Source organism: Polypterus senegalus, chromosome 2, assembly GCF_016835505.1.
Source record: "Polypterus senegalus isolate Bchr_013 chromosome 2, ASM1683550v1, whole genome shotgun sequence".
Classification (NCBI taxonomy): Eukaryota; Metazoa; Chordata; class Cladistia; order Polypteriformes; family Polypteridae; genus Polypterus; species Polypterus senegalus.
In genome coordinates, this window is record NC_053155.1 from 239,707,535 (window position 1) to 239,721,206 (window position 13,672).

At 37.2% G+C, this 13,672-nt stretch overlaps 1 protein-coding gene across 1 annotated transcript in view; it reads left to right on the forward strand.

Annotated features, from left to right (window-relative positions):
- Positions 1 to 11,735, forward strand: part of ndfip2 (Nedd4 family interacting protein 2) — an 83,784-nt gene extending 72,049 nt beyond the window's left edge. The window contains exon 8 of the mRNA XM_039745378.1: positions 10,829 to 11,735. The gene's annotated coding sequence lies outside the window, so the exon portion shown is untranslated. The remainder of the gene's footprint in view (positions 1 to 10,828) is intronic.
- The last annotated feature ends 1,937 nt before the right edge of the window (positions 11,736 to 13,672 follow it).

Genomic DNA, 13,672 nt, shown 5'->3' on the forward strand with positions numbered 1-13,672 from the left:
TAACACAATAAACTACAGATCCCATAATGCAGCGCTTCAGCTGCCTTGCAACACTTACCGCGTTAATCAAGTCTAGCTTATGATGCTGCAAGTTATTGCGAAGCTAGCTCACACGATGCTGAAGAGAAAAGTTGATTCTGAAAATAGAGCCTTTAAAAACCGATGGGAGGCTGAGTATATGTTTACTGAACCCATGTGTCTCATTTGTGGAGCTAATGTGGCTGTAATTACAGAATTTAATCTAAGACGGCACTATGAGACAAAACATCAGGGAGTTCTGTGTTGTGGAGATTCTCAGGATGGATTGCAGGTGCTCATCAGTGAGGCTGAAAGACCTGAATGCAATGCAGAAGATACAGAAAGCAGAAGAATTAAATAAGAATCTGACACTTCAGCGGACGTTTTTACCCGTGCACAATCACAAAGTGATTTCAAGTGAAGTTGCTTTTATGGGAGACACAAATGCACCAGTGCAACTTTCCCTTTCCCAAGTAATGTTAAACCAAGTCGTCACTACGGTGTTCCCAAATATGCACTTTGCTGATAAACTGAGCGCACTGAGTTTGCACGGCGCTTTGGTGACTTTGAAGAACAAAAAAAGTCCGTCTACATGCGGCTCGAACCTTGTGCATGTTTGGTAGCACATATCTGTGTGAGAAGCTCTTCTCAGTGATAAAGACTAACAAAACAGCACACAGGAGTCGCCTCACTGATGAGCACCTGCAATCCATCCTGAGAATCTCCACAACACAGAACCTCACACCAAACATAAACGAACCTGTTGCCAAAAATAGATGCCAGGCGTCCAGCTCTAAAATGACATATGAGCAAAGACAACTGAATGATTTGATTTGTTATTGCTGAAAGGAACACATTTTATTTATATTTCCAGGTTTTGTTATGCAGCATGTTCATATTTGAATTTGTATAATTTTGACAGGATATATTTTTATGGAGAGCAAAATCTTTTGGGATATTTAAAATCTAAGTTTATTTTTATATAAATTTACATAAGAGTAAAGAAATTTGAATGTTTGTTCTTTTAACGTTTACTTTATTTCTAACTTGTATAATTTAGACAGGATATATTTTTATGGAGAGCAAAATATTATAATTTATTTAAGGTTTGAGTTGATTTATTCACGAATAATATTCCTGTCTGTTTTTACCATTCCTACCAAAGATATTTCTGTCGACTAAATAAAAATTCCTTCTGTTTAAAATTTAAATAGAACTTGAACAAATCGATAGTTCATAATATCCACGCAGACTTGCGTAAGAGCGGAGTTATCCGTTTTAACAAGCAGCGTATTGCACTGATCTGAAATAGCTGTGTGTGTATATATGTAGATATGTATGTATATGTATATATATGTTTATATATATGTGTGTGTGTATGTATGTATGTATGGGTGTATGTATATATGTAGATATATATGTATGTATATATGTGTGTGTGTATAGATATGTGTATATGTATAGATATGTAAATATATATATATATATATATATATATATATATATATATATACAGGAGTGCAAATTATTAGGCAAGTTGTATTTTTGAGGATTAATTTTAATATGGAACAAACACAGTGCTATCAGTCAATCCAAAATGTTAATAAACCTGAATGTTTCACAACGGAAATGTGAGTGTGAACATCATCAGGGGAATACATATGTCGCACAATTATTAGGCAACTATTAGTGTGCAGATTTATTATGCAACTAAAGGAAAAATGAAAATTTTCCCATCTCATTTGTTTATTTTCATCTGTTATAGTGAGAATAATAAACAAACACCTCAAAATTTACAAATAAACATCTCTGACATTTCAAAAAAAGTAAATCAATCAATCAATGACCAATATAGCCACCCTTCTTTCCAATAACAGTCATAAGCCTTTCCATTCATGGAGTCTGTCAGTTTCTTGATCTGTTGATGATCAGCTTTTTTGGAGCAGTGACTACAGCCTCCCAGACACTCTTCAGAGAGGTGTATTGTTTTTCTCCCCCGTAAATCTAGCGTTTAAGAAGTGCCCACAAGTTCTCGATAGGGTTTAGGTCAGATGAGGAAGGGGGGCCATGTCATTATTCCTTCATCTTTAAGGCCTTTACTGGCTGGCCACGCAGTGGAGAACTTCGATGGAGCATTGGCCTGCATAAAAATCATGGTCTTTTTCCTGTATCACAGTTTGAAGAAAGTGTCTTGAAAAACTGGCAGTAGGTTTGGGAGTTGATTTTGAGTTCATCTTCAATGCAAAAGGTCCAACTAGCTCATCTTTAAAAATACCAGCTCATACCAGTACCCCACCTCCACGTTGGAGTGGAGCTCTGTGCCATTACTGATCCACAGGTCCATCCATCTGGTCCATCAAGAGTCACTCTCATCTCATCGGTCCATAAAACCTTTGAAAAAATCTGTCTTCAGATATTTCTTGGCCCAGTTTTGACGCTTTCAGCTTATGTTTCTTGTTCAGTGGGGTTGGGTTTCAGCCCTCCTTACCTTGGCCATGTCTTTGAGTACTGAACACCTTGTACTTCTGGGCACTCCAGGTAGGTTGCAGCTCTGGAATATGAAAGTACTGGAGGATAATGGGTTCCTGGTAGCTTCACGTTTGATTCTTCTCAAATCTTTGGCAGCTAATTTGCGTCTTTTGTTCTCAACACGTTTCTTGTGACCCTGTTGACTATTTGCAACAAAATGTTTGATGGTTCTGTGATCACACACCAATATCTTAGCAATTCCAAAAGTGCTGCATCCCTCTGAAAGACTTTTTACAATTTTTGACTTTTCAGACTCAGTTAAATCTCTTTTTTGGCCCATCTTGCCTGAGGAAAACTAGCTGCCTAATAATTCTGCACACCTTGATATAGGGTGTTGATCTCCTTAGGCCACACCCTCCCTCATTACACAAATACACATCACCTGACGTGCTTAAATCCAATAAGCATTCAAGTTAATACAGCTTGGAGTTGGAATATACGCATTAAAAATGATGATATGGTCAAAATACTCACTTGCCTAATAATTGTGCACACAGTGTGTGTATATATATATATATATATATATATGTATATATATATATATGACAGCAACACTCATCACTCACAACAGTGACAAAACAATTACATTGACAATCATGTTACGTTATTTTCAAAATGTTTCCTTTTCTTTTCATTGCTTCTTTAACACACTACTTCTCCGCTGCGAAGTGCGGGTATTTTGCTAGTCTATACGAATAAAAGGCGAAACTCTCACTCACTCATCACTAATTCTCCAACTTTCTGTGTAGGTTGAAGGCTGAAATTTGGCAGGCTTATTCCTTACAGCTTACTTGCAAAAGTTAGGCAGGTTTCATTTCGAAATTATACACGTAATGGTCATAATGGTCGATAACAGTCGACAACGTCCTCCATTGTTGAACTTTCTTATTTATGGCTCCATCTTCACGAAATTTGGTAGGTGGCTTCCCTGCGCTAACCAAAACCGATATACGTACTTATTTCGGTGGTATGGCCTGTCGGCCGCCATATTGAACTTTCCAACGTCACTAATTCTCCAACTTCCCGTGTAGGTAGAAGGCTGAAATTTGGCAGGCTCATTCCTTAACAGCTTACTTACAAAAATTAAGCAGGTTTCATTTCTAAATTCTATGCGTAACGGTCATAACGGTCAACAACATCCGCCATGTTGAACTTTCTTATTCATGCCCCCATCTTTACAAAATTTGGTAGGCGGCTTCCCTGCACTAACCGAAACCAATGTACTCATTTCGGTAGTATGACGCCACTGTCAGCCGCCATATTGAACTTTCCAACGTCACTAATTCTCCAACTTCCCATGTAGGTAGAAGGCTGAAATTTGGTACTTATTTCGGTGGTATCATGCCACTGTTGGCTGCCATATTGAACTTTTCAACGGTCTTTGTTACTTATTGGCTCATCTTCAAGAAATTTGGTACGCGGGTTCCCAACGCTAACTGAATCCTACTTACATACATATATACGTCCATAGCCTGCAGCTTGGTCACCGTGTGAGGTGGCGTTGGGTCCCCCATCCCAACACCTCCCATGTTGTTGGCTGCCTGCCTATATAAGGCCGTCCGTCGCTCCAGTCGACATTCCTTTTCTTGCTTCGCCACGGGATTCACGTCTCCCTGCTGATAACTACAGCCTTTTTATTTAATCCACGGCTTCTCCGCTGTTTTATTGTTCATTTATTGTGATTATAGTTATTGTGTAGGTATTTTAGACTTACTTTACATTGTTCAGGTACCCATTTCCTTTATCATTCCAACTGTACCCCCATTAACATGTCTATCGAGGTGATCACCATCGATCAAAGAACTGTCACTAACCGAGTGGTTTCCATGCCCGGACATGGCACCTACCTTTTCCATTCTCTTTGTTATATATTGCACGGCCATATCTGGCTCACTCTTGATATCCGGAGGAACATTGTGTCTTATGTATTGAATGACTGGGACAGGTTCAAGATGTGGACTGATGACCGTACAGGAGATAATTATTCTACACAGGAGCACTAGAAGAGTGAAATGCTTAAGCCCTTTACCTATGCATCTGCATGTGAGTTGATGGCTGCCGGTGAATTGTTCGGTTGTCGCTTTCAAGTGCACCGAAATGGCCAAATATTTTACACCTTTTGACAACCACCAATGCCTCTTAAACATCTTAAATTGACAGGTGACGATTTCAGTAGTGGACACTTTGATGTTTATGAATGTTTAAACTCTCAAAAGCTGGATGTGAAGTTATCGATGAAACCGGTTGTATACTTACAACGCTTGACAGATGCTGAATGTCTCTTCAACACAAGTCCTACAAATACTGTCGTAATTGAAACAAACCATGAAACTCAAACCGATTATGACAGCAGCAATCCAAGCTGTGAGTTTTGAAACAAGATTACTGTTCACATGGCCAACTGTACGTTGCATGCTCAAGAGTAAGCTCAGCGCACAGCTTGGTCATATTAAAACCGGAGGGCCGAACTCACAATGTGGTATACAAAGAGATCCATAACAAATAATTATTGGTATATTTTCCCTCAGTTTAAAAAGGTTTAATTTTCTTCTTAATAAAAATTTTAAGGCAGTACTTCGCAGCTGCGAAGCGCGGGTATTTTGCAAGTAAGTAATATATTTAAGTTTGAAATTTACAGTGCATGACTAACCTTAGTTAAGAGATGATCACGCTTGACTTATTTACAATTGAAAGAAAAGTACGAAAACCTTTTGCATTTTTATTATTACATTTTTGGCGGGTTTTTCCCTTCATTGTGAAGTGCAAAATATGCCTGTAGATTGTTAATTGCTTCTCCGTGTGTTGTTTGTCACCTCCTTAAACATTCTATAGTGTGCTTATGCAATTGTTAATTCTGGATGTCCACTTCTAGGGGAGTAGTAACTGCATTGAATTTGGTTAGTCTGTGACTAACTGTATCCTGACGAAGGCCCAGAACTTTTTATTGATTGGCCCATGCTGCCTTTCAACAGATTTCTGTTGTGAAGAGCAGAAACTCATATTTGTACATATTTATTATTATTATTACTACTACAGGGTAGAACAATTCAAACCCACACATGAATGTCATTTGATTAACTAAACGCCTAAATACCTGAGCTGTGTTATTTCTTTCCTAAAGGATGCGTTTTTTTCAGTCCTTAACCATGAAATTTTAAATATGTCCAGTGAAGATATGACAATATACAGTATATCTTGCCTCTTTTTTTGTTCAATCAGACTTTCTCTCTCTTTTTTTATTACTAGATCTAGCCTTGTGCTCATTGTTCTGTGACACCCATCTAGATACAGTATTTCGGTTAGAAAAATGAATGGATGGGTGAAAATCAGATCACATTTTAGGAGTCATTCATACCAGAATCCAGAAAATTCTGAAACATCTCTATATATAATCTTCATTTGGATCTTGATCTTTGTTTGTCCGCGCATGAATTAGAAGAAGAAGTACTAGATGGCAGTAGGGAGACAGCTAAAACATAGGCATTGCATTAAGAATCTCCTCCAGGCTTATACTACTGAAGACTGTAGTACTCCAGTCACACCTCAAAACACAGATATTCAAACTAAAGAAATTGTTGTGCTTTAAATTAATTAAAGAGATCTTCATTTGCATCCCTCTGAAAGACTTTTTACAATTTTTGACTTTTCAGAGTCGGTTAAATCTCTTTTTTGGCCCATCTTGCCTGAGGAAAACTAGCTGCCTAATAATTCTGCACACTTTGAAATAGGGTGTTGATCTCCTTAGGCCACACCCTCCCTCATTACTCCCTCTTTGTTTGTCTGCGAATTCCACACATTTGTAGACCACCTTCCAGTTTAGTACGTTGATGTTACTCACGGGTGTCAACCATGTGCTGGAATAATTGGGTGGTGGACAGTGTTACACTGGTTAGCTCCTGAGGCCTGGTTAGAGAATGAGATTGCCGAAGATAAAAGGTACGTGCCTACGTAACATATGAATGAAAGAAAGACAGTGGGTAAAAATGAATGACAACATAACAGCACGTTCCAGAAATTATTATTTTTACGTTGTAGCTGGCGAGTGCTGCGCGTCTCACAGTTGTACCATGCCTTGCTCACATGTCAGTGAAGTGATCCCTATTTATGCTTTAAAGAGCCTGGATACCTATGTGTCCCCCTTTTATAACCATTGCTCTGTGTATATTGCCTTACTCTGGATTGCCACAAAGCAACCTGCGAGATTGGAGAAAGGTTGAGAAGACATCATGAGAGGAAACGATAGCGTCGTGAAAACGAGACGGACTGTGAACGGACAGAAGCAGAAATGCTCCTACACCACTACATAATTACTGTTCGGACAGTGATTCCAAGTAGGCCGTTCCTATCGAATCAGTGTCCAAGGGTTTTCTTTTGTAATTTTGTTTCCCTTATAAAAAATCATAATGCTGTGCGACGAAGGGCCCAGTTCACAACTGGCAGCCGCGTTTAAACAGGGAGCCCTTCACAGACAACTTTAACGCGGGCAACGTAATTGGGCACACATGGCTAGTTTACAAATATTTGTTCACAGTCATATGTACAAATGGTATCATTGCCCAGAATACCGCAACACATTGCAAAATTCTGATCTTGTTTAGTTTCTCTCTCTCTCTCTGTCTGTCTGTCTGTCTGTCTGTCTGTCTGTAAATATTTACAAGAGCAATGCACACTCATTGTTTCTTTGCACACCATGAATGGTGCTATGGGAGCCACAAATACAATAAAAAGTACGTGTTTTCTGTTAGGTGTTAGGTGTTAGTGTGGCTGTCCTGTTTACAAAGTAAGTCTTGGTCCCATTGCTCATTCCAAATATAGACTCTGCTGTACATGTAGAATGAGGTGACTTTTCAACTCTTCCTTGGGAAGACAAATGGCTAGAATTCACTTTGTTGTGCCCTTTTCACACCCAGCATGCCACATATGACAGGTTGTGCTGTACCAAATGTTACTCTCCTCATAGTTTAATATATAAAATAATGATGCCTCTTCCTGTAAATGTAGGGTAGTGTTTACCTGTAGCCATTCCACATTCTTACTGAGAAATGGACAAAAAACTACTTACAGTTGAATAGTATAATAAATGTAGCTATTAAAGTCTTGTTGTAAACATTGCTAACTATGCTGAATTTTAACATATTAGTTTGCTTTGTCATCGTTTCTTTGATGTTTGGTTAGATTCTGGGCACCTAGGCACCATTTTGTTTGCCTTAATTCAAAACTTACAAACTTCTTCTTTTCAAACAGCAAGCAATTGAGACCAGAATGGACCACTTCTATTGGCATGTAAAATATGCTTGCTTCTAATGTACTGTACCTTTAAATTGATTGAAAAAAGGCTGTGACATTTCTGAATTATAGTACATTAACTAGGTAACCTAACAGACCAAAAGAACAAACTGTTTAAAACAAATTTAAATAAAGATGTACCTGCAGTAGAAGAAACCTTCATGTAAACTATCTAATTCATTTATGTGTCCATATTGTTATTCAAGAGCTATGCTTCCACCATACTAAAAATGTAGAATTAGAATGGTAGCCATTTTCACCGTGAGTGTCACTTGATGTCCTGATTAAGTGTGCACAAATGTGCACAAGTTGCTAATATCTTGTTTCACATTCAGCGTTAGCAAATACATTGCTGTCCAAGTGCGTGTGATTAAAGCACATTGTGGTGTTCTTCATATAAGCTTCAATGTGATAGGAAGGTTGTTTAATACCAGAAAAATAATTAAAACAAACAGCTAGTAGAATGAAGTTTGAATGTACTTTCCAAAAAAAGATACACAATTTAGGTACTGACAAAGTGAATACCACCTGCTTCCTAAAATGTTCAGTCTCTTAAAAACACAAACGTGTAAATGCCAATAGGGAACTTGTCTTATAGTCAGTATCTCATAAAATTGCCAATGACTGTCTAGTTATTTGTTGATTGGCAAATTAGGTGTTTACAGTGAAATTCAGCTGATTTTGGTCACAGCCCAGTGTATTGGTTCATGAGTACTTTTTCTGACCTGTAACGGAGGGGCTCAGCTGAAAATGGCTTTGCTACAAAAAGTTAAAGCATACAGTGGTGCTTGAAAGTTTGTGAACCCTTTAGAATTTTCTATATTTCTGCATAAATATGACCTAAAACATCATCAAATTTTCACTCAAGTCCTAAAAGTAGATAAAGAGAAACCAGTTAAACAAATGAGACAAAAATATTATACTTGGTCATTTATTTATTGAGGAAATTGACCGAATATTACATATTTGTGAGTGGCAAAGTATGTGAACCTCTAGAATTAGTTAGTTTGAAGGTGAAATTAGAGTCGGGTGTTTTCAATCAATGGGATGACAATCAGGTGTGAGTGGCACCCTGTGTTATTTAAAGAACAGGGATCTATCAAAGTCTGCTCGTCACAACACGTTTGTGGAAGTGTATCATGGCACGAACAAAGGAGATTTCTGAGGACCTCAGAAAAAGAGTTGTTGATGTTCATAAGGCTGGAAAAGGTTACAAAACCATCTCTAAAGAGTTTGGACTCCACCAATCCACATTCAGACAGATTGTGCACAAATGGAAGGAATTCATGACCATTGTTACCCTCTCCAGGAGTGGTCGACCAACAAAGATCACTCCAAGAGCAAGGTGTGTAATAGTCGGCGAGGTCACAAAGGTCCCCAGGGTAACTTCTAAGCAACTGAAGGCCTCTCTCACATTGGCTAATGTTCATGTTCATGAGTCCACCATCAGGAGAATGCTGAACAACAATGGTGTGCATAGCAGGGTTGCAAGAAGAAAGCCACTGCTCTCCAAAAAAACATTGCTGCTTGTCTTCAGTTTGCTAAAGATCACGTGGACAAACCAGACGGCTACTGGAAGAATGTTTTGTGGACTGATGAGACCAAAATAGAACTTTTTGGTTTAAATGAAAAGCGTTATGTTTAGAAAAAGGAAAACGCTGCATTCCACCATAAGAACCTTATCCCGTCTGTGGAACAATGAATTCTGAATTATATCAGAGAATTCTATAGGAAAATGTCAGGACATCTGTCCATGAACTGAATCTCAAGAGAAGTTGGGTCATGCAGCAAAACAACGACCCTAAGCACACAAGTTGTTCTACCAAAGAATGGTTAATGAAGAATAAAGTTAATGCTTTGGAATGGCCAAGTCAAAGTCTTGACCTTAATCCAATCGAAATGTTGTGGAGGGACCTGAAGCGAGCAGATAATGTGAGGAAACCCACCAACGTCCCAGAGTTGAAGCTGTTCTGTACAGAGGAATGGGCTAAAATTCCTCCAAGCCAGTGTGCAGGAATGATCAAAAGTTACTGGAAACGTTTAGTTGCAGTTATTGCTGCAAAGGGGGGTCACACCAGATACTGAAAGCAAAGGTTCACATACTTTTGCCACTCACAAATATGTAATATTCAATCATTTTTCTTAATAAATAAATGACCAAGTATAATACTTTTGTCTCATTTGTTTAATTGGTTTCTCTTTATCTACTTTTAGGACTTGAGTGAAAATCTGATGATGTTTTAGGTCATATTAATGCAGAAATATAGAAAATTCTAAAGGGTTCACAAAATTTCAAGCACCACTGTATATGCACAGAAATAAAAGGTGACATTCTGTTTCTCCATCATACTTTAGTTATAGCTTGTATGATTGCCACGGCAGTTATCATTTTGCTATGTAAATATTTACACTTTAGTTGCATTGGGAAGCAAATCAGACTTTTAATTAAATGTTGCTGTTGTGCATGTCTGTGTGCAGAATGGAATTCAAATAACCTGTGAGATTTAAAGGAGGCGGTTAATGATGTTTCAATTAGCTTACTGAGTTTAATTTGAATTCTGTAATGTGTGTTTAAAAATGTGAGATGAGAGAAAGCATACTAGGAACAGAATATTACTATTACAATACATAAATTTAAGAGCACAATCATACAGAGACCAATATTCATACATGAATTCATAATAAGCCTTTATTTGTACTTGTCATAAGTTAGAAATCCAAAATAAGTGTCTCTGGACTTTTAAAATCATTTACCAGTCTGTCTTGATTCTCTGTTGTTAATTCTTCTTTGGCATCTCCTTTTGCAAAGCACCATGCGTGGATAGAAATACTTATGTACAGTTACATTTTTTCATGTCTCTAGTAAATAAAAGTGGTTTATTCAGACATTTCTATAAATAAAATCAAATATTCTTACATTCACTGTTAAAATATTGTTAAAACATTTTCTTTTTCAAAGTTCATTTGTGTGTATTGTTTCTTTATTTCTTAACAGACTGCACTGACCAAACATTCCTACCTAATGTGAAATACCTGGACAGTTGACAGTCTGCTTGGTTAACTGGATACAAAAAAATTTTGGACATCAGCAGAGAAGAAACATGATCAAAATCTTAGTTTTTATTCTATTAACAACATAGCCAAATGCTTGCATTTTTGACTTACAGTTTGCACACTTGCTTCTCAGAATAATTGTGTTGTATTTGATGAACTGATGAGTACAAGTACAAAAAACAATGCCTATGCAAACTGGAATATCAAAAAAACTTTTGATTAAGCTCTACAGTATCTTCGCAAAATATCATAAGGCTCATTGATGTGTTTTTTTTATTCAAACAACATTAATAATGTTTATTATACTCAGTATGTTATGTTTATTTTGTCATCAGAATATAATCAAAATTTATACACCAGTGAAAGGAATGTCAGTTTTTCCAAAATTGTATTATACAATATAAATTAATCTGAATTGGGTCTGACTGAGTTTATCATTTTAAAACTGGAATTTGTATATAACCCTTAATAACAAAAATGCTTTTTTGCACCCATTTCAAATGTGTCACTTTGTTACCATTTTTATGTTTCTTTCCTTAACTTTCTTCATTATTGTTTTTTTCTTTATTGTGAAAGGTTAATATTACATCTAAAAGCAAATATTTTTCATTAAAAAATCAATAAGCTGCATGATTAAATTATTTGTGATATTTGCAGTACTTGCAGATTTATCACTTTCACAGGATTAGTGAAAGCAAATAAAAAGACAGCTTTCTCATAATTTTGAGAAATAATTTGTTATAACAATTTGAATATTTTGTGAGAAATACTTTTAAATAGCTACGTAAAGAAACCTGTATGTTTACCATTTGGATGTCTTAAATAATTGCTAATAAAAGCTTACAATATCTCTTTCATAGACTGGTCTTTCAAATATTTAAAAAAAACTGGAATATGTATATTGTTAGATAACTATTGTAATATGATGAAATAGAGCAATTGTTTTTGTCTTTATATAGTTGGATCAAATTATTTAATCAGAATTAAAAACAAGTGCAATGTACAGTGGTTTGGCCATAGTATGCCAGCTTTGGGGCACGAATGTGTCGGTAGGAACTGCGTGATGCGATCAAGTCAGATTGGACCAAAATTCCTGTCTACAGAATCTTATTGAGTTAGGCCACTGAGTCTGTAGTGACACAAACTACAGTAGTGTAGTGATTTGGATGGGACCTGTTTTAAAGTCTGTGTTACACAAACAAATTAGAAAAAGAGCAGGGACTAGGAAGGAAGTATGTTTTCGTGAAAAATAATGAACATCTAGACAGTTGTGGGCATCAAATCTGACACTAGTAAGTGTTACCTGCATATCAGAAAGGTCCTTAAACAAACTAAAATAAAAAAGCTTCAGTACAGTCAGAATAAGGTGGTGTCTGTTCCACTCCTGCTCCAATACATATCTGAGTTGTCTTTAGACTTACAGCAGGTGCCCAGAAACAGGTCAATATTATTCCTATAGCAAAAACTGCACACTACAAAGCATTAAGTGACTTCAGACTGGTGGTCTTAACTTCTCACATCATGGAATCCTTTGAGAAGTTAATCAAGAAAAAATCACTTAGCAAGGCCAAGGCTTTATCTGGATCTTTACCAATCTGCATACAGACCAAAGTGTGGGATCGAAGACACTACAGCAACACATCTAAATTTACCATGAGCAATTTGAAGGACCAAAAATCCATCCAAGAAGAAAGAAGCACCTTTTATATAGATCTTTTGTCATTATTATTATTTCATGGGGTCTGAATCTTACGTGAGGAAAGGCTCCTTTAAGGCTTGTTTTGACTAGGGAGTTGTATGGTACATGTCTAATTATGCTTGCAAATTAGCCATGCTGTGCTGAGCTGTCAGCTTATAGGGATCAGTGTTGTGTCTGTTCTGTTAGCACTACTAATATTCTTATTATGGTCAGCTAATGTACCTCTCAAATGAAAACACTGCAAGTTTTGTTTTTTTAATTTTAAACACATACGTTGTGGGGAACCAACTAGAGTACTGATCAAGTCCTGACATTGCACAAGCACAAAGCAGATTGGTGATAATCTTACATGCATGAAAGTTCTGTACACGGCTGCTACAGCTGTATGATGTCACACGGGCCTCACAAAGCATCTTGGAGCAATGGGAAAAAATGTTTGTCTAAGCCAGTCCCACAACAAATTTCCAGGAAAATAAGGTTACTGGTGAACACCACATATTCGCTGCAAAGCAGGCTGTGGTGTCCATCGTGTTATTGAAAGCTAGCACAGTACATGGCTCAGTGACTTTCTGACATGGCCATTTAGAGTTGCAACATTGTCAGCAGTGCTTATGGGATTACATCTTGCTTGTTTTTCCACTTGATCACTGTCCTTTTGCCTTTTTCTCATGTAACTATTTGCACCACGCTGAACCAGGCATATCACAGTGGTTTGGGGTCCAATATAAAAGGAACCCATTACCTCACCTTGAGGAGTCAGAGACAGGAGGCAGCGGGCAACACTCCTCTGCTCTGATGGTGGAAGGAGAAGAAAAGGTTTGTCGTTGGTATGGTTTTGATGGTGTTTCGTTGTGTTTAGTGCTTGGTGGATTAAACATATCCATTGTTTGAACCTGTGAATGTGTTTGACATTATTGGGTCTGGGGTTTGTGGCTCAGTGGTGCCCCATACTGGCTACACAGTTTTGCAAACGTTTATTTGAATTAAAAGTTCAGTTTAACTTGTCACTACTTGTTATGGTATGATTTTAAAGGAATGCTCCTCCCAAAAATGTTATTTCTTTATACTGGCACTTACTGCATGTTG